The 21,611-nt window shown below is 31.7% G+C and overlaps 1 protein-coding gene across 1 annotated transcript in view; it reads left to right on the plus strand.

Moving 5' to 3' along the window:
• Positions 1-7,797: 7,797 nt before the first annotated feature.
• Positions 7,798-21,611, plus strand: part of LOC109598471 (uncharacterized) — a 209,433-nt gene continuing 195,619 nt past the window's right edge. Inside the window, exon 1 of the mRNA XM_049970897.1 lies at positions 7,798-8,323. The gene's annotated coding sequence lies outside the window, so the exon portion shown is untranslated. The remainder of the gene's footprint in view (positions 8,324-21,611) is intronic.

Raw genomic sequence — 21,611 nt, forward strand, 5'->3', positions numbered from 1 at the left:
ATACTCATATTTTATATTCCTATTAATATTTGTCATTTTCAAGTATTTTTCGGTACATACAGTGTCGGACAAAATTAGAGCGACCTTTTTTTTGTTTAAATACTAAATAATATATACTTTAATGTTCCATTAAATTAGGGCGACTCTTCAAAAAAAATTAATAGAAAAAAAGTACATCCAACGTAAATGGCCTAATTAATTAATATTCCGTCCAGTATCCCTTCTTGACTATAACATCATTACATCTTTTTGTCATAGAGATTAGATTGAAAATTATTTCCACATCTATATTGTTCTAAACATTTTTGATTTGTTCACACAAATTTACTTTATTTTTGATGCAATCTTCTTATCCACAAAATCCTACAAGTTTTCTATTAGATTAAGATTGGGAGATTGAGCTGGCTACTTTAAGACATTGATTTTTTGTTCAACAAACCATTCTTTAACAAACTTGGCAGTGTGTTTGGGGTCATTGTCATGCTGAAATATGAATTTTAACGGCGTTTCCCATTCACAGAGTAGTATCTTCTAATATGTTACTATACACAAAACGATCAATTCTATTTTGTGAAACGGGATCATTCTGTTAACGGGAAAACAACCCCAAACCATAACACTGCTACCTCCATGTTTAATAGTTGTTGTAACATATTTGGGATGTCTACTCTTCTTAGGGAGATGAACAGACTGTGAAGTGACTCATCACCGAAAATATTAAACTTTGATTCCTTCCAAAATAGTACTTTTTTCCATTCTGTTGCTGTCCAATTCCGATGCCTATGAGCGAAAAGAAGTCTTGCTTCTCGACCGACACTAATGTCCTTGAACTAATTGATTAATCTCCTAATTCTCTTAAAATTTCAGTTGGGAACATCCTTGGATTATTTCTAATAAGCATTTTGATGATTCCATGAACTCGAAACCTTTTAATTCCTTTTAATGCCACTTGTTTTGATACAAAAAACTGTTCGCTTATAACTTTTTGAAGATCGCTTCTTGAATTATAGGCCACAATAATTTTATTTTTTAATCCGCCAATAAATGTTGTTTACGAGACACTATTCTTAATGTAAACACAATATTCATGTATGAAATATATAAATACGACTGAAAAATACTCGAGTCGTTTTAATTTTGTGGCGCACGTTTTTATTTTTACTGAACGTAAAAGATGTGTAGGACATAAATGAACTAAAAGAAACAGAGTAACGAGTATAAATAAATGTTTTATAATTTAGTTTTTAAACATTTTATTTCATATTTAACATAGTCGATCTAATTTTGTCCGATACCGTTGTTTAAAATCGCAAGTAATTATTTTCAAAATAGGGAAACTTCTATTGTATGACTTTTTTTTAAATAAATAAAATACGTTTTCTATAAGTAAAATGGTAATTCTCACGTGACCCATTCCTGTCCACTCCACCCTAAGTTAATATTTCGCATCGAATATGTATGTAAATAAAATACTTCTCTTTTCCCGGAACTCCGGGCAACAACAAAGAACTCCCAGCACTGCCTCATAAACGTACACAAAGATTTATTAAATCATTAGGGTGTTTTTAGGATTTCAATGGCGAGTATATTGAGGATCCATCGGAATTGCAACAGAGATATTGAGCCATAAATTTCTCTGTACAATGGTGGTCATTATAGAGGACTGGAAACATCGATGAGAGTTGATAAGCCATAACACAAACATCGATTATAATTTGGAAACAGTTTGAGACCAAGATCCTGCCACTTATTGTTAGTTATTTGAAATTTTCACATTATAAACACGTGTCGGGAACAACCCGTGGTAATGATGTATACTTTGACCATCATTATAATTAATTAGGGGATGAAAAATGTATCGGAACCTTGATTTGGCGCCGATCGATATTGAGTTTGTCGTTCCCATCTTAAGTACACATCCACCGTGAAACGGATTTATATTGTCGAGTTTGTTTCGTTTTGTTATAAAGTTTCATTAGAACTGTAATTTTAAAAATGTTTCTGAACAATCGAGGTAGTTGTTGAAAACATGTTTACTTCATAATTTGTGTAGACAGTGCAATTGTTTCATGTTCATGTCGTTTTGATTTGACACGTGACTGGATCCAGTGGCAGCACCAAAAGCTAATTGATTATATTTTCCCGGGTGACCTATTTAGGTAAAATAATGAAATTGAAAAGTTTTTGGAAGTAAACACGGTCTGCCTGGCCGACGAAAGCCCGAGTTATCTTTAATGCATTTTCCACTTGGTTTGCTAACGTTGCTGTTTCACTCTTTGCCAATATAACGATCATAGGACTTTTATAGAGATGTCGTATACGTGTCGTAATATTTTCGACATAAAAACTTTAGGTCGAAAAATCGGCATTGATGTCTGTCTAGCTTACAGACAACGTACTTATTTACATATTCGTTACTTTAAGTATCACTGTATTTGCCCACAATGTCGCCGGCAGTTAACTTTCTCCTTTAATACTCTTATTTTGTCGTCACGGTCAACACAATTTGTTTACTATGTTATAAACGAGATACTGTTTTACGTTCCGTAATGCTTTCTAACATTTCTAAATATGAATGCACTTTAAACATTTGTTTAATCCCTTTCAATCGTATTATGCTGTTTCAAATTTAATATTTGCTCTATCGATTTTGTATTATTTCCAGTGAATGCTTCATATATGCAGTGAATGTTTTCCATTTTATTATCTCCCGGTTTTAAATTAATGATTCTGTAACACTTTACTCTTAAACAATTTAATATTTATTCGAAATTGCTTTTTTATGTGCAACGCATTTTAAAAAAAAAAAACTTCGATATTGCATTTCCAATTATATATATTTCAAATCTGGTTGTTGTTTTTGTACAAATCCTACTTCATAAAAATAATGTTTTACATTTTTATTATAATATGTAACTGTGTGTATATTCGAGCATTCCATTTATTAAACATAAAATTTATTTATTGGGTATAATGTTTATTTTGAAATTCCATTCTATTTTTAAGGTTTTATTACTTCAATTAATTAGTATATTTAATTGTTGTGAAGCTGAGTAATGAAAGAGCAGGTCTGAGTTTTGCTTTTTATCTACATGGATTTTCCACATTCTGCTATGATTATGATTGGTTGACTGAAACAGGATGGATTTTTCTTTATGAAGGTTGCTTCGAGAAATTTACTTCTGTATCAATGTTCTTCTTCACTTTGTCCCATACAATTTCAAGTTTCTTTCAAGCGTTCTGGGTATCGCTTCGTCTCCAAGTTGTAGAGGTCGTTTAGTCTCTTTAATTACCATATTCACAGGTTATTTTCTACACACTCTTTTTCGTTTCTTTTTGTTCTTCAGGTTTGGTGATGATTAATATATTTCTTATTGTTATTCTTGATGTAACAACCGTATTAATTAGTTAATTAATAATTTTAATTTTATCACCATACTTCTTACTTTTTGTCAATATATGAGGTGGTAAATTATGTATAGGAGAGATCAAATGGCCACTATAACTTCGAATTCAAGAAACTACAAGATTAGCGGATAACCAGAAATTTGAAATCCCCGTACACGCTTGAAAAAAACACTATAAAATTGAATGACATAAGGAAAATATAATAGGAAAAGAAGAACATTGGTATAAAATCAACTTTCTTGAAACAGCCAGGAAAATCTATCTTGTTTCAGTTAAACTCTAGTATAATCATAATTCATAGAGAAATAGAGAAAATCACCTGAAGATATCTAAAGCTGAAGCTATCCTACTGCTTTCTTTGATAAACATAATTAATCAAAATGTCGCAATAAATAAATTTGATCACATTTATACAAACATTTTTAAGTTTCACCGAAATAAATAATATCGATCTTTAAGTGAGACAAAATTATGAATGACAATTTCGGTTACAAAGTTGTAAAAAAATTTTAATGCCGCTTTAATCCAACAACTTTCGTATAATATTAAAAAAAATGCACATACAATAAAAAAGTTGAAATTAGCCCGTCAGATAAATATGTCAGTTGAAGGAAAGACGTTTTCCCCAAACAAACAACAAATCCCCCCATAAAATAAAATTAAAATAATGAGATGTTAGGACGTTCCCAATCCCCTCTTTATGGCATTTCAAATGTTGACCTTGAAAGCGTATAAAAACAAAAAGCTCCAATTAGAGAGGTTTAAGAGCCGAGTCGTTCCGGCAATAAAATAAAAACATTCAATAGTCCGTTACTGTAGCCAAAAATAAATTTGTCTTCCTGGTATTATTGTCGTAAATAAAAATCACCTCTAGGTATTTAGTTAAATGTAGGAAACAAATTGTAATAAATAATATTGCTTCAAGTTTATCTTGCGTTATTTGGGCAGTAATTGAATCGCTTAGAGAAGCTCATTATAGTCATTTCAAAATGTCAATCGCACAAGATATAAAGTGGGTGCCTGATGTGTTGTGTGAAGGTTTTAGAAAAACTTTGATCTCCTGGGCATCACGGGAGGACGGAAGTTGAATTTTGGTGTGTCAATATTATGCCGGGAACGATATGGGAGGGATGCTGATCAATTATTTGAAGAGACAGGATACATGGAAGTTCATTCATTTATTTTTAATTTATTTTATATGTACTTACAGTAGTGGTCATTATTATATCAACTTTTTAAAATGTGACATATTTTTGACATAACTCTTTTATTTCACATGAACTTGAAATGAATATGAATTAATAATATTCATTTGCTATTATTGTTATAATTCAGTAGCATAAAAACTACTATATTTCTGTATATTCTATAAAATGTTACATATATTTTTCTGAGTTCAGTTGGACATAAATATAGCAACTTTCATTTTGAAAGGAATTTTCAATGATTAAATCTGTGATATAAAATTAACATCAATATTTTGTATAATGTCCTTCTTATTTAATAATTTTGGCCCAAAGATTCGACCATTTTGCGATTATACAAGCCTTTTCATTCATTCGGTTCTATGTTCCAAAGAATGTGATCTTAAACAAGTCAAAATTGGACTTATATCTTTAGTAAAAACCAGGTTTGAAATCACACGAACTCCTATCGACTTGCCACCCTCTCACAGTCCTTGAAGTCATTTCAGCAACTCCTATTTCGTCCAGGTTGGTTTTAATTTCAGTTTCAGATTTTCTTTCAAGTTTTTTAGTCAATTCAGAGCTACCAAAGACCGTCGTCTTAGATTATCGACTCTAAGAAACAGGACGAGTTCAACGCGATGATCGCTGATGAATATTTTCCCGTAGAAGATAGGCCAATTGGTATTCGATCTGTTTCCCTCGTATAAGGTCTTTTGACCTACGTATTTATCATCCTTTTTTGGACTTACTTGTACCAGCAAACAGTGGGATGAGGAATGGAATCAAATTGTGTTTAGTGATGAATTTGCTTTTGCTTTTGCACGATAGGCATTTGTTAGTAAGACGGCGACGTGGAGAAAATGTGATCCTCGCTTTGCTGTGAAGAGTCATATTCATAACACTATGGGTTTATTGGTATGGCGTGCTATTACTTATGGTAGCAGGTCACCTTCAGTTTTTATTGGTGGCAATATGACGTTCCAGCAATATGAGGATGACGTTTTGGAGCCTTATTTATATCCCTACATGAGAAGAGATCTCGAACCAATTTTTCAGTAAGATAATGCCCGTCCACATATTGTCAAGAATACATTAAACTTCCTAGTAAATTTACTGCCTTGGCCACACAGATCTTCAGACCTTTCCCCAATCGAACATGTGTGGGATATGATGCGATGCTTAAGAAATTTACAGCGCCCTCCACGAACTCTTAATGAACTCAGACGTCAGATTCAGTTCATGCGGAATGAGATACCACAAGAAAATGTCTATAATCTCATTAGATCGATGCCACGATGCGTCAATGAGTGTCTTAATCAAAGAGGGGGTCTGGATCATTATTAGCTTCTGACAATTTATTTTTGTTTAATTTTTTTATCAATTATTGTTCTGTAATAGATAGAAGTTTTCGAAAAATATTGGTGTTGGTTTTTTTATATTATATTATGTATAATTCATATTTCATATATTTAAAAATTAAAATAAATATTATGACGTACCCTCTTATTCTTTTCTAAAACTCATCTTGATCACCGAGAAAAATAAACTGAATTCTAAAGAGAATTACTGAACAAAATTGTGGCAGTTCATTAATGAATTATAACGAAATGTGCTAGAAACAGAATAAGCAAAAATTTGCACAGTTATCAAACCTGCAATGCTAATATTAACACGGGCTCACGTAGGTTGAAACAATAGGGAAGTTCATAAACACATAAAAACAAGGGGATAAAATGCAACGGCATGAAATAAGGGCATACACTCGCTGGTGATCTGTTGTTTGTATCTGGAAGTAAGCCAACACTGGTTGGAAATTTCTACCGATCTTTTGTTCTGTTCCATTTAGCTCCATAGACATATGTCAATATACTATATCCATTCGTTCATCCATCTGACACTAATATCAAATGTTCCTGTTTCTCTTTCATTTATTTGGCCAAATTGAACGGCTGACTTTCGTATTAACGTTTTAATTTTTACATCCACCATTACGTATTCCTGAATGAACGGATGGTGTATTTTGGTGCTCCATAACAAAGGTATAGATTGAGCATTTTATATTACTTTGTTAAGCATTCAGACGGACATATAATTAAGACGTTTTTATGTTTTTTAACAGTTCAAATGACTAATTAAGCTCATTTATTTAATTAGTTTCTTATTTAAATAATATTTATTTTAAGGGAGAGACAGGGAAATCTAAACGCAAATTCTTTATTGAAGTGCCAGGGGAAAATTTGCATTCATAATTGAAAATTGCCAAGAATAATTTATCAACTCAGGGATGGAGTTGTGTTAACCAACAGAACATTCTTGAAGACTCCACATTTGCATATTGTCAGCCTTAAGTATTAAAATGGTATTAATTTCCCGCTGATGTCACAAAACAATTTCTTACTTAGGTTGCTCCGGCGCTGTGAGGGACAATTCACACGAAACCTCCAATCTCCTGATGTTTTACATAAATTATACTGAATAATGTACGAAGAAATATGTAAAATACAAAATAACAACCAGTACTTAATTAAGATTAAGAAATTTTTACGAACTGATGCTACAGTTTGTTAAAGTTCGCTGTATTGATCCAATTAACTTCTTTGAGAATTTTTGGTGTTCGAGAATGATTTAGAATTTTTGAAGTGAGCCCAAATGGACTCTAAGTAAGTCAGAATGGCGTGAACGTGTTTAATGCATCGCGTAATAAATCCGATAATCCATTTACGGCTACTAATTAAAATCGAGTGTGGCGTGATTGGTTAAATCTTTGACGCTCGCAGTTGCGATGCAATGACCGCGGGCTTTGACCCAAGTTGAAGCTGCAAATAATTTGTCATCCCAGCAACGTTTTAAATAAAACACCGAATTATCGGACATCTATATCAATTGCGGTTGGGTTTCTGTGTGTGTGTGTGCGTGCGGTAGTTAAAATGAAAAATCGCCTGTAAAAGGTTAGGTTTTCCGGTCGGATTTGAAATTAACGATGCTGTCAGTCGGGCGGTGCACGTTTGAACGTGCACCATGATTCCCATTGACCACTCAAAAGCAAAGTGGTGCCCCCCGAATGTTGAATAATTATGGGAATCGACAGGGACCAATGTAAATACGGCCGCGTAGTATTCGGATCGGTGCGCGAAGAAGCAGCAGGTAGTAGCGTCTGGAGCGGCGGCGCGTTGGCATGCGCCCTGACGCCGGCGTCGTTCGATTACGACGTCCACACGCAGTGCCGCACAACTTCTCTCGGCGTCGGGTACGCTCAAACGGCCGAACGGAAACATACGCACGCGACTAGTCAAGACAAAAATAACAAGTCACAGGAATTCTCGAAACTCACCAGCCCCAAAAAAATTCAACCATCTCACTAAACCCCGTATGCCAGTCACTAGCCAGGTCAAATTGATATTGTCACGTGGAAAACTTTCAATCCGTGCCAAACACTAACCACAACCAAAAAATTTAAAAAAAAAAAGAGAACGTCACAGCCGATTCGCAGATTTTAATTGAGATCCGCACACACCGACCTATGTCCACGCATTTTCTGTGATTTCTTGTGTTGTGATGCACTGTGGGGCAATTGTGGCGCTATAGCCGGATTAAGCCACGTGTGAGTGGAACAGGAGGCCGCAATAGAGTGTCTCACGGTGCGTGTGCCGGCAGGTTTGGTCGCCAAAGCCGGTCAAGTGCCTCCCCAAAATGGGGGAACCACCCAAGAGGAAAAAGCCTCCATACCGGTAAGTTTGCCGGCATTATTTTTTTATTAATATCTATAATTTTTTAATTTTTGTTTTATTATTTTTTTTTTTTTTTAATTTTTTATTTTGCGTAAGTAGAAAAATCTAGCTTTTAATTTAAGTTGTGACTGATTTAAAATGTATGTTGTTGTTATCGTACTCCTCTATTACACCACAGATGGCGACATCATATTCAAATCAAAACAAACAAAACAAAACCTAAATTACATAAAATTTAATATATAAAATTGTTAACACCAAAATAATTAAATATTATTGAAAAGTGTGTAAATGTATAGGAAATTATAATTATTTTATTATTATCCAATTTAATTTTGTGTATTATTCTTTAATTAATTTTATTTGTAGTGTTATTTAAATAAAAAATATAAAATGTAATGTATGTAGATTTCCAAGTAAAACTGGCGTTAAAATCACTGTTTCACTTTGCTGGTCTTGCTACTTGAAGTAGCTAATTTTTATATATTTAATAACATAAAAATTATGTTTAATTTGTTTTTTTAAACAAGAACGTAAGTAAAAAATAAAGTAAAGTGATCTGTAATTTTTTATTGTTGGTACAAGAATTAAAAATTGTTTTATAGTTTATTATTGATCTAGATAATATTTTAAACCTGTCCGAATTACATGTTTTACAAGTTAAAACACAGTTCAATGTTTCATGTGAACCATATGGTGATAATATTATCATCTTATAATTGCTCTAAAACGATGTAGATTTGGAATAGGTTTATTTATTTCATGTCGAAACATCTCCAATTAAAAATAATGAAAAATCTTCTTATAATTAAGAAAAAAGAACAACTGAGTAATTCGTGTAAATCAAATAATATTAAGTTTTATAGAGAACATATTTTGGTAGACGTATAATAGAATTATATTCTTACTGTAATAACATTAGAAAATGGGAAAATATAAGTTATTTGGCATCATATACCATAATATCTATTTATATTCCCTCTGTAGATACGATAAAGTACAATTTCAAAATCCTATTGCAGTTAGTAATCCATGAGATCTTGTATAGGTCGTTGATATTGAGCTTAAATATCGACGCCATAAGAATTGATCCCTGGGGAACCACACGACATGCACGCTTTCCATTTTCCGCAGGAGCTTTAACCAATAGTTTTCTCCGGTGCATTTTCAATAATTAAAAAAGAAAAACAGACTTTAAGTATATTTTCAGCTACTATTAAGGGAAAAAATAACCAAGGTAATTTGATTTTCAAATACGAAACATTATCCGGAAAATGTGGGTTTAAAAATGTTGAGTTAAGAACGCTTCTCCTTAAAGTGCCGCAAATTTAATTTTGCCCGTTGCATTTTATCTTATTTCACTTTTGGTGGATAAGAACCAACTATTTTTGATTTACATTGTCGTTTGTAAAACTGCATGTGACATACCAGTATTATATGATTAAAAACTATTGTTCAGTTCATATTATGACAGCCATTGTTGTATAGATTGAATAGAAGAATTGTTTGTTGTCGTTTAATTATTAACTTTCCAATTATAAATTGATTGATGGACTACAATTTAGGTAGGTAAATATTGATGCTTATCTAAAATAATTATTTCAGCGTATTTTGTTTATTTTACTGAGAGGATTTTGTAAATGGACATTCTAGGTAATTCTAGGAAAATATAGAATTCAGGTATTTCAGTGAAAACAAAATAAATTGTAAGTAGATTATTTATAAAACGTTTCATGTTGTTTTCTGTCTCCATTTACACAATTATTATTTATTTACAGCCGAATATAATTAAGTGAACAGTTTAAACATGAAAATATTTTTTTTCTCTCGTTTTGAAATTTTGTTAACCGTCACAATACTTTGTATTTATTCGGTTAGTTTTAAATGTCCTTTTGTAAGTGTTGTTCAAGTCTTTATGCAACCTAGTAATTATTTCCTAACTTAAAGCTTCCTAAAGGGTCGCGCCCCTATTATTAATACTCGAGTACTCGGGGCTTTTGAATGCTGATAAAAAGGACTCGTTAGTCAAATAAGTGTCACTGTTTACTCCTTAAATGATACTAGAAACGATGATAGGCCCAAACCTTCCGCCAGCTGAATGAATCTCTGAAAAGATTATATCAACCGGTCGGGAAAGCCTCTCGTATATTTTTCACTTGAATCTCTATAAATCATTTTAGTTTATATTAAAATTTTAATATGTAGCTCTAAGGCCGGGGAAAAAAGCAATATCACGTTGTTTTAATACAAAGTGTTACGTTCTTTAATTTATGTCAAGCATTAGAAAAGTGTGTCTTTGTTATTAAGATTTTGTATTTAGCAGTTTAAGCAGGTTTTTATAAGGAAAAAGGAAATTAGATACTGGTTTTAGAGACTCACTTATTAATTTTTTTTTCAGTGAGCTCGTAAAAAGTCTTTTCCCTTGATAACTATTACAAGCACAACCAACAATTCTAAAGTAAACGAGATACTAAAACTGTTTTGACCTATAACACCTAGTTTTTGCAGAAATATCATTTTTTAGTAATAAACACTGAATACTTTATCTAACATATTAAATGAATCATAACTCCGTAACTATTCATCCGATTTTAGCCACTAAAATAGCATTGTATATAGAATAAAAACCCTTTCTTTAAATAATAATTAATGCCTATATCGTACTGACCAATTTGGTACATGTCAACTTTATGGCAAAATTTAGGGAGATTTTACATTTTGTTTCAGTTAAAAGTGATCAGTGTGAGCTTTTTACAGTTTCTTTATACGTATATTAAAAAACTAAGTAAAAATATGACTAATTTTATTTTAAATAGTTAATTTATTGAATTATAAATTGTATTTTATAAATAATGTATTAAATTTTTTACCTTTTTAGCGATGAATTATAATTTCATCACGACTAAATGAGCCATAAATCTGCGTTATTCATTATTATTACTCAGGGTATAAATTTGCTGAAACTTAGAAACAAGTTTCTTTCATTTCGGTGTTTCTATACACAATATGCGTGATCTTATCGTGGAATAAGAAATAAATGCCTAATTCATAGAAGGATAATACACAGGATTTATGTAGGAACTTTTTACGCCTGAACCGAAATATATTAAATCAAGAGGACAGTTTAAAACATCTGTTTGCGGGATTTAACGCCATCTTCCGAAGCAAAAGTCGCGTAAAACGAGAAATGTCCCCTAAATAAAGTTACAAGTCTGGCAAATGTGCTGTGGTTCCCGAATAATTTCCAAATAAAACTGTCTGGTCCATTTTTAAGGGTTTATAAAACAATAAGCAGGAGGATTTCATTTCCATTAAAGATGTAGCAGTTTATTATTTTGTTGCGTTGAAGCATGACGTCGTTAAATTTCAACATTAATATTACATACGTTTTGATGCCAAAAACTAATTAATGAGCACGAGTAAATATTGTGACGAATTCAATTGGTTCTCTAAATATTTCATTAATCTTTATGACTTGTTATCTTTCGTCCAATTAAATGTTTTAAAAAGTACCTGAAATTTAATGTACATAAAGGGAAAATAATATCAATCCCCTAAATTAAGAATTCTATTAAAAAGTACTCGAACGTTTCATTAAAACTTTGTAATTTTTAATTCCCCGGCACTGTCAATCAATACAATTAAGATTTAATAGTCAAGTAAAATGGATTCTTTTTATGTTAGTCTAATTCCGGAAGGACGGCTCCTTTAAAAAACTTGAAAATTCATTAAAAAGCTTTCAGCATTCCGTAAAAAGTTTGTATAAAATTTTAATTGTAACGATTTCCGTAATGAAAAGCGTTTCAACGATAATTATTCTAATGTGAAATTAAAAGTAAGCAAACTTCTTAAAGTTCATAATATATTCCCCGTCTGTTATACATGCCGAAAGGCATTAAGCAAATAACAGACATCCAGTAAAGATGCTGCCACATGACGGATCGAACGTGGAGGAAAAACTCAAGAATATTTATAGACCGGGGCATTTAAAATTCTTGAAGTCACGGAAAAAGTTTACACACACAAGGCTTTTTCTTGCTGTTTGGTATTAATTAACTTAAACACATTTAATTTTAATATTCGACGTTTGACTGCGGGCAACTTTGCAACTTTGGTTCTGTATAAAAAAATTAAGTTTGAGTTTTAGACAAATATAAAATTAATTAGTTGCTTAACGTTTCAAAAAGCTACAGTTTAGTTAAATGGTAATTTATGATGTTCCAACAATGTTATCAATTGTTGGAAGAAATGATCCGCAGTTACTTATTATCAGTGGCACTTGAGATTGATTTATGAGCGTGGCCGGTCCGTGGTAGCCCTCAAGCAACAAAATTAACAAAATGTATCCATAAAAGCCAGATAAAACAAAGTATTTTAAGACTAACGAATCCGAAAGAAGCGAATTCAGTGCGGGTGAACCAGTATTATAATCTATAAAAGCGGGCGAGTTTGCAGATGTTTATGCAATGCCCGTAAAATTTAATGTACTGCTGCATACGCAACCCCCAAGGCAATCATATGCACGGAACGTAAAATGATATTGTTGCAAAACCGTGCTCGAACAATGTTTCAGAGATTGGCCAATTTAAACTATAATTAAAACCTATGTAATTGAATTTATTCGCGCCAGTCTCCTCATTACGTCCCAGAACAACTTCATGCTAATGCGCTCCGTTGCCTCTTTACTATTGCAATAGTTAGCATACATACGTGCTGCTTCCGGCTTCCTACTCTAATCATATTATCCCGTGTTTAATCATTCACTCCTTTATGTACGAGCCAGGTATTTCGGCCGGTCCGACGGCGCACTAGCTGGGGGATGGTTTTGTTTAAAAGTGTCACACGTGCCCCACATCGACGCACATCCAAAACATATTCGAAAGGGTTTTGACTAATTTGTAATATATCTTTTCTTTATGATTCCTCGTTTAAATTACTTGACGAAATTGATGTAGGTTCAGTTTAATTATTAAAACTTACTGGCTGTTAACTCTGGGTCTCCTCATACGGCAAATGAAAGAACCGACACCCTTGCCGAAGACGTGATTTCTTCCGAGAATGGCAATCATGGAATAATTCGGAAAAAATCACTACCAAGCAGCATTACCGAACAGCTTACTAATTGGATCCACAAAGCTGATCTACGATTATTTATGTATTAAGGGACTAAAACCACCATCCTACTTCATATGTACTGCGTGCAAAAAAAACACCTAAATATAATTGATTTATTTTTTAGAAAAATATTAACCTATTACAGAATAATAATTGATTAAAAAATCTTAAAGCATAAATTGTCAGATGTTAATAATGGGTCGGACACCCTCTTTGATTAAGACACTCATTGACGCACCGTGACATCAATCTAATGAGATTATCGTTCTTGTGGTATCTCATCCCACGCGAACTTAATCGGACTGAGTACATTAGGAGTTCGTGCAGGGCGCTATAGATTCTTTAGGCGTCGCCCCATCGTATCTCACAAGTTTTCAATTGGGGAAAGTCTGAAGATCTGTGTGGCCAAGACAGTAAATTCACATGGGAGGCTTCTAAGAAGTTGGAACCTATGGTTTGCTGGTAGAAGTAACTCCAAAAAGGGCGATAAATCCGTACGTCAAAAGACCTTATACAGAGCTAAATAGATCGAATACCAATTGGTCTATCTTCATAGGCAAAATATTCATCAGCAATCATCCGCGTTGAACTCACCCTGTTCCTTAGAGTCAATAATCTAAGTAAACGGTCTAGTAGCTCTGTGGTAGCTCTAGGTGGAACCTCTTGCTCCAACTCTTCAGTCAATGACTGCCAACATCGTATTACAAAACTCACATTTCTGTTCAAACGCTAAGCCATTTCTCTAAACGAATTTTCTGCTTCACCGAGGTCCAATATTCTACCTCTCTTAATCTCTCTTAATTGGCTAAAATTATTTCATCTTGGTACTCTATGCGTGATAAACATTTAGTATAAATTATTAAATAAAACAAATTGTGACAAAAACTAGTACACGCTTATTTAAAATACCTTAAAGATATGAAGAAAAAAGAAGAAAAAACCGACAATATATTTTCCGATTGACAAATTTTATTCATTGCTTATTTCTTGTATACCAAATTTTATGGAAATATTTGAATGCGTTCTGAGTGTATTCAACGTTCTTTTGCATAGAGAAGTTATATAAGAAAATCACATGCCAGTAGTCATTTTGGTGCCAACGATATTTCTTTTCTTTTTTTTGGATACACAATTCAAAATGAACATTAGATTTCATCAGTCACTGTCGATATCTTCATCGGAAATTAAGATTTATGCACCATCTTCTAAGACTGCTGAAGGATGGATTGGGTATTTCTTCAGAATGCGGTACAGCTCTCTTATTGTTGAATCTAGATTAGGATATGTCTATTTGTGTCTAGTGTTCCTATTAATACTTTTGATATTTACGAGACAAAAATAGCAGTGATCGTGATGGTTTCGTCGTTCCCTTCCAAATCATTGGTGCACACAACTTTAGGCACTCTCTCATTCCCATGGTTCATTGTCACAAATATTCAAAATATGTTTTAAATGTGAATCCTAAAATTTATCCTAGAGAATGCTTTGGAGATTTTCGATGTCAGGAAAACGTGGTTAATTAGATTTCTTGTTTAGGTATGAAATTACTATATCAGATATCTTTACTCTTTACTTATGCCTTTTATCAGGTCTAAATCCAATCAGCGACGACATTAGTTCTTTACTTTCCTACACCTATAAAAAAGTTAATTTCGTTGATCTTTATAATTGATGTCAATAATAATTATATATTGCTCATGAACCAACGTTTCTTCGGCGACTGTAACCTTTTAAATGCGGCTTTTATCCCGCTTATTTTTTTTATCTCCCGAACGACACGGAGTATATAAGTTTTCACAGCTCACGTATATTGCACAACTTCCTGAGTTAACTAAATCTTTATCACTACATTATTCTTACGTAACTTTTAAAATTTATTTCTTTCCTACACGTTGCCAATGCCAACGTCACGTACGCATCAAAAAATCACCGCCACTTGTTTAGTGGATCCCAAAAGACATCCCGTCTTTTGTACATAATTTTTTTCTATTCGACAAATCAAAAACAAACTGTGTCTGTGTCTCCTGAAAATTTAAATGACATCAAATTGGTTTGTACGTGGACGAACTTGTGTATAAGGCAGTATCTGTTTGGAACAGCTTTCGTCGCAGCCGTATCTGTACCATAATGCTTTTAATTTTAATTAAACTTATATATTATATCATGGGATGCGAGATCCGTAAAACTAATAGTTGGAAAAAAAGCGCCCTCCGCATTTGGACGCGGGATCTATTGTTGGCGTTGACCGTTTCTCTTTATTCCTTTATCCTGTCGATAAGGCCCTGTCACTTTAATAATAGAATGGAATTTCAGATGGAAAACATATATTTTACTTTATATATTTTCCTGAAAATATATCGTTATATCCTCCATTGTTTTTCTTCGGGTTCTCCAGGGATTTTTACTAATAATGTATATTCGTCAAATATTTATGTTTCCTTTGTGCTCGCATTTGTTACATTTAAAATATTTCCCGAGTCAAATTCATGTCCTCGGGGAAATGCCGTTCAAGTTACGTTTGAATAATATTTGTTTAATTCTTTTACTCACGTATATGCAGATTCATTTTGTTTCGCTTTAACATAAAATGTCATCGAAATTTCAGATATTCCGCCTGAAAAATTATTTTACCGAATATCCCGTGTCAACACACAATCCTTTTACCTAAGTTTCATATTCGGTATGCAAGAATGAATACGGGATATTAAATTACGAAACTTTTAGAAATAGATTCAGCAAAACCAGCACATATTAAAATAACAATTATTTACGTGTTTCGCAGAAATAAAAAAGAACATTCTTCGAAGACTTTAAATTAAATCAAAGTAAATTATCTGATTTGTTTACAGTGTTTGCATTTACTGTACCACATGTATGTCAATCAGTTTCAGCGTGAGGCAAAAGCCCACGCAAATTTGCTTCTAATAATAGCAACTGCAAATTACTCAATCACTTGATTCTGTATTGTGTTCTTCCCAACTGGAGACATACTATGCGGTGTATGTGTATTTGAAGAATGTATGCTTCTGTTACGGTCGATTTTACCAGATCGCATCTATTTTTAAACTCGTTTATTTTCATGAAACTTCATTTTATCTGTTTTTGTTCAAGGAAGTGTATACCGCGAGTCTGCAATGGAATGTTGGTGTATCTGTAATGTCTTGTCCAAGCGTCCATTTTGCCCAGAATAAATTCAAATGAAGCCGGCTAATCCAATTCGAGTATTACTCTATTTTTCCACATGCATTGAATATATCTTGGAATAAATATTTATCCCCGGCAATATTTGTTTTCCTTCTGGAGGCCCTAACAGGATTTCTCGAGCGTGTTGTTTAATAAGGTTGCTTTAGGTTATTGGTTTCATATAAATCAATCTATTGATAAGGAATAATACCAAAGTTTCATTTATTTGATGCGAAGCGGGGCCTTTATACGACGATTCTTGACAAGATTCACTGATTCAGTAAACAAGCTCCAACATTTATATCCGAAGTTACATCGTCCTTTTATATTTTTATCGCCCTTGATATTAAAAGTTACGGATTATCAGCTGAAACTTTTGCGATGTTTGTGCATTCCTAACTTCCCTGCAGAATCACCAAGACGTACATAAATTATATTTATTTGGAATCAGCGCATTGATGAACCGGTCCAATTAAACTGAATTCAGAAAGTCATATTTATGTCCCAAGTCAATATAATGTTGACCTACTTTTATAACAGTATATTTTATAATATAAAATGTCTAGAATATTTCAGTTATTAAAAATTTAATATCTATACTGGAGAACTGGAGAAGCGACGTTTTCAGAAATTTCAAATTAATTAAATATTAAATTATATACTTGCGCCACATTTTAAACAACGTCAACTGAAATTTGGTAATAAATACGATTTATTATAAAAAGTTATTATAACACGTTATCAATATTTCCTATACACGATAATTGAAAACTATTAAACAGGGCATATAAAAATTTAAGAACCGATAAAACTTTATTATATCTAGGTGGAAAATAATTTTATGTATGAAGTATGTCAGATAACACAAAATATAAAATAAAAGTGTTACTTAGATCAATTACGTGACTTTTGTGGAAATCTAAAAAAATTCAATCAAACAATTTAAAGGCAAGTTTTTATTAAACACTTGTCCATCTATCAATATTAAATTAAACGGAATAAATTTCAACGGTCTAAAATATTGAGTTCTCGTTTAAATTCAAATGAAAAATGGCGAAAATTCCGTTCTTGTAATTCGTCCCCTCAAAATAAATGGAACAGTGGAGGAGTTATCTTTTGTCTAGATGTCCTTTTTTGAATAATTGATGGCAATTAAGTCTGAGGCATTGTATCAAACTTATCTCGATGCTGAATGATAAATAGCATTATTTCTCATTTCCAAGGCGAATGGTGGAGGATCATTTATATTACAAAATGAAATAATTGACAATCGTACAATGTTGCTTCTAACAGATTTGATGTATGCAGATTCAAATTAAGTGTTCGAGTTGTTTAATGACGTTTTCTAAAAATGTTAAATTGTATAATATATTTTAAAAGTTTCATATTATCCTGCGATTAATTTTTATGTAATATACAATTTGGAACAGTCAATAAAAACCAATTTTAAATTATAAAAAGACTCCTTCTCATCAACTACAATGCACTAAAAACTTAATTGGTGCTGTTTAGTTCCTGGGAAGTGAGTATTATTAGTTTACGTAGCATTCTATTAATATTGAATACGATTTTAATAACTATAAATGAACATCAATTTCATGAAGATCAACCGCAAACCTCTACTTCTTATTTTGGAATTTTAGTAATGAAGTTATTTAACACATTAAGTGTTCATATTTCTCTAACTGTTGTCGATTTTAGCCAGCACAATGGCATTGAATAAAAGTATAAAAATATCTTTTCATTGAGATACTACAAGACCACCTATTCTATTTAAAAAATAATAGTGCCCATACAATTATTTTTTTAGATTTCCTTTTAGAATTTTTATGAATTTTTTTGAAATTCTTTTATTACACATTTTTTAACCGTTCAAACTTATGTTTATCATAAAACTAACAATAGGCAATAAGAATCACGAGAGTTTAAAGACTTTTCTAATCATAATTTACATAAAATCTGCTATAAACATTAATATTATATAATAAAAACTGTTGATATACTATATACATTTTTTAATTTATTAAAAATATTTTGTATTATAATTTCAAAAAATTTGAATTATATAAATATTTTTATTTATTTATTTATAGAGATATTTTTCAAGTTTAGTAAACTTATTCTTGTTCTATATTATATAATAATCAAATAATATTTTTTAAACAACATAATCAATAAAATATTTTTTTGCTGTTTTCATGAAACTTTCGTTGTCTACATTTACACTAAACGTGAGAAAAAATATTAAAATATTTTATGTATTTTATTCTTTTATAAAATGTTGAAATTTTCAAAATATTTGTATTAAATAAATATTTTGTAAATTATAAATAATAAATTATATTAATTACTACAAAAAGAGACAAAATAATTTAAAGACGTTTATAATCCTAACCAATGTATAGTAAAATCCTCGTAAATGTGTTCATAGTTTAATTTATTCATTCAAAAATGTAATAATGAAAAATATCAGAAAAAAATTAAAAAACTAAAAATACCTTTTCAGTTTTATGTTTAGTAAACAATTTTTAGATTGTTTTAAATTAAATAAAATATTTTTTTTTTCATTGTTTTCATGAAACTTTGGTTTTCTTAAATGATTCTGAAAAGTTTAAATTTTCAAAATATTTGTATTAAATAGTTAATGATTTTTTACAATTTTTATGCTATAAAACGTTTTGATATTATTATTATAATATTATTTAGTCATACATAATTTTAATTTTATGACAGTAGAAAACGTTTCCGGGAAAATCATTTGTATCGTAGTTTTTCTTGTACACTATTTACGATTTGATTGTTCATCTTATTCTATTGTTTCATAATAATTCTAATTACGTATTTGAGCTGAGTCATTTACACAAAAGATACAGCGTAGTGGCGCTTTATCAACAACAAGGGGCACAAGATTTCCTCTCTCTTGAGAGAGAGCAAAGGCCCCGGAGTAATTTGCGAAGCTATGTAGGCCTTACACGGAGAAAGATCTTGTACATCATTCCATTTTACGTTTAAGCAAGCGAAAATATCTCTTAAAATGTTTCGGAAAATCGCCCAACGCAATGTCAACTTCATTACCGAGTAAACTGACTTTGGACCTGTCTCACTGTTATCTCAAGCTTAAGGGGATGTGTTTTTGAATTTCTTATTGCTGCTGGGCATGTGTCTAAAAAGCATCGTGCATGTGTGTGTGTGCGTGTGTGTGGAATGTTTTCTTAAGGAATAAGATACACATTTCATGCTTCATACTATTTGAAAATGGGACAAAAGGGACTTAAACTCTGCTAGGGAATGCCACACGTAATTGTTTCACACGAATCAACTTAAATCCAGCATTAAGTCCTGCCGGTTTAGTTGGTTCGGATCAATAAATTCAATTTCGTGGTATTTACAAGACATTGTAGCAAAATTTAATTAGCCGCGATGGGTTAATAAAGTATATCATATGTAACTGGAATTTTATTGTTCTAATCCGAAGGGAATGCGAAGTCGAAGATGAAACCGGCGGTTTATATCATCGTTAAAATTTCATTATAAAAATAGATTATAATGATTCAGTGTTTGAAATTGGGACAAACATTTGATGTTGGTTATTTTCAGTATGAAAATATAAAATATTAATGGTGTAGAACTCAACAAAAAATAACATTTCTTTTTATCAAATGCTAAAAATGACATATGAATCAGTTAAATGAGACGAAATAAAATTAATCTATAGTGGTAGTCAAAAGTATGGAATAAATTTTATTTTATACTTCATTTAATTAGATTTATTTGTATATTTTCTCTTATTAAAAATACATTTACATAAAAAAAGATCATGAACAGTATTAAATAATATGATTTACACGAAATAAATTTGGAAATAGCTTATTTATTTAATATGTATTTGATATAATAACCATTTTATTTAAAAACTTCGCCTATTTATCGAGATGACAAAGTTACACACACAGGAATGTTGGCTCATTTTTCTTGTATAACTTCTCACACATTTTTTTCAGATCTTTAATTTCCAGGTGCTGCCATATATGTTCAATTGGACTTAAGTCCGGGTGAAGGCCATGGGAGACCATCTGATTTAAAAAAGTTTTTACGTGTGTTGAATAGTTACTTTCTTGAAAATTCTAAACTACAGACAAATTCGTACTATGGGATCGTCCCAGACGCGTAAAATGTTTCCACCACCGTGTTTAACTGCTGGTTTTTGGTAACGATATGTCCTCCTTACATGTTGCCTACCATCTTATCTGAACAACTTTTACTTGGTTTCATCACTCCACAGCACTAAATTCCACATGTGTGGGGTCCAGTTCATTTGATTTCTGGCAAACTCCATTTGGATTTTACGGTTTCGTAAGATTTGCCTTTAGTTGGTTTATCACTGATTTGTTTTTTGAGGACGTTTCATTTTTATACATCTTTTTACATTGCCTTGCATGCCAAATTTTATTAAATTTTTGAAACTTTACTAAAAATCTACGAAGTTTTCTCATAAATATTTGTTTTTACCCATCTTCACACACAAGAAAGAGTTCGATGTTTAACGAAAACTGAATTCAGTTTCTGTAAACCCCTTTTTGTCTACCGTCTTCAAAACATTAGTTTTATTACGACATCTTCAAGAGATATAACGAATTTTCAAATGATCAATTTCTTAAAATTATTCTCTACTTTTGACCGCCACTGTATTGTTGAGTTATTTGGTGCTTTTAACAAACCCATTTTGCAAAATGGTATTGAAAAACATTTTGTTGAAACCTACATGACGCTAATAGAAAGCCAACCATTAAAAATAAGCAGCTTTTTGTTAACAAAATTAATTCCTCTTTATCTATTTTTAAATAATTCCCCATTTGACTGAATTTCAATTAAAGACTATTAATAGAAAAAAATCGATATCCAATATTTGCATAACGTGCATTAGGAAACTGCTGTTTTAGAGCGTAACGTAATTGGAAACAGCCTCTAAAATAGCAAACATTTCCATTTC

The sequence above is a fragment of the Aethina tumida genome, chromosome 1 (assembly GCF_024364675.1).
Source record: "Aethina tumida isolate Nest 87 chromosome 1, icAetTumi1.1, whole genome shotgun sequence".
NCBI classification, from domain to species: domain Eukaryota; kingdom Metazoa; phylum Arthropoda; class Insecta; order Coleoptera; family Nitidulidae; genus Aethina; species Aethina tumida.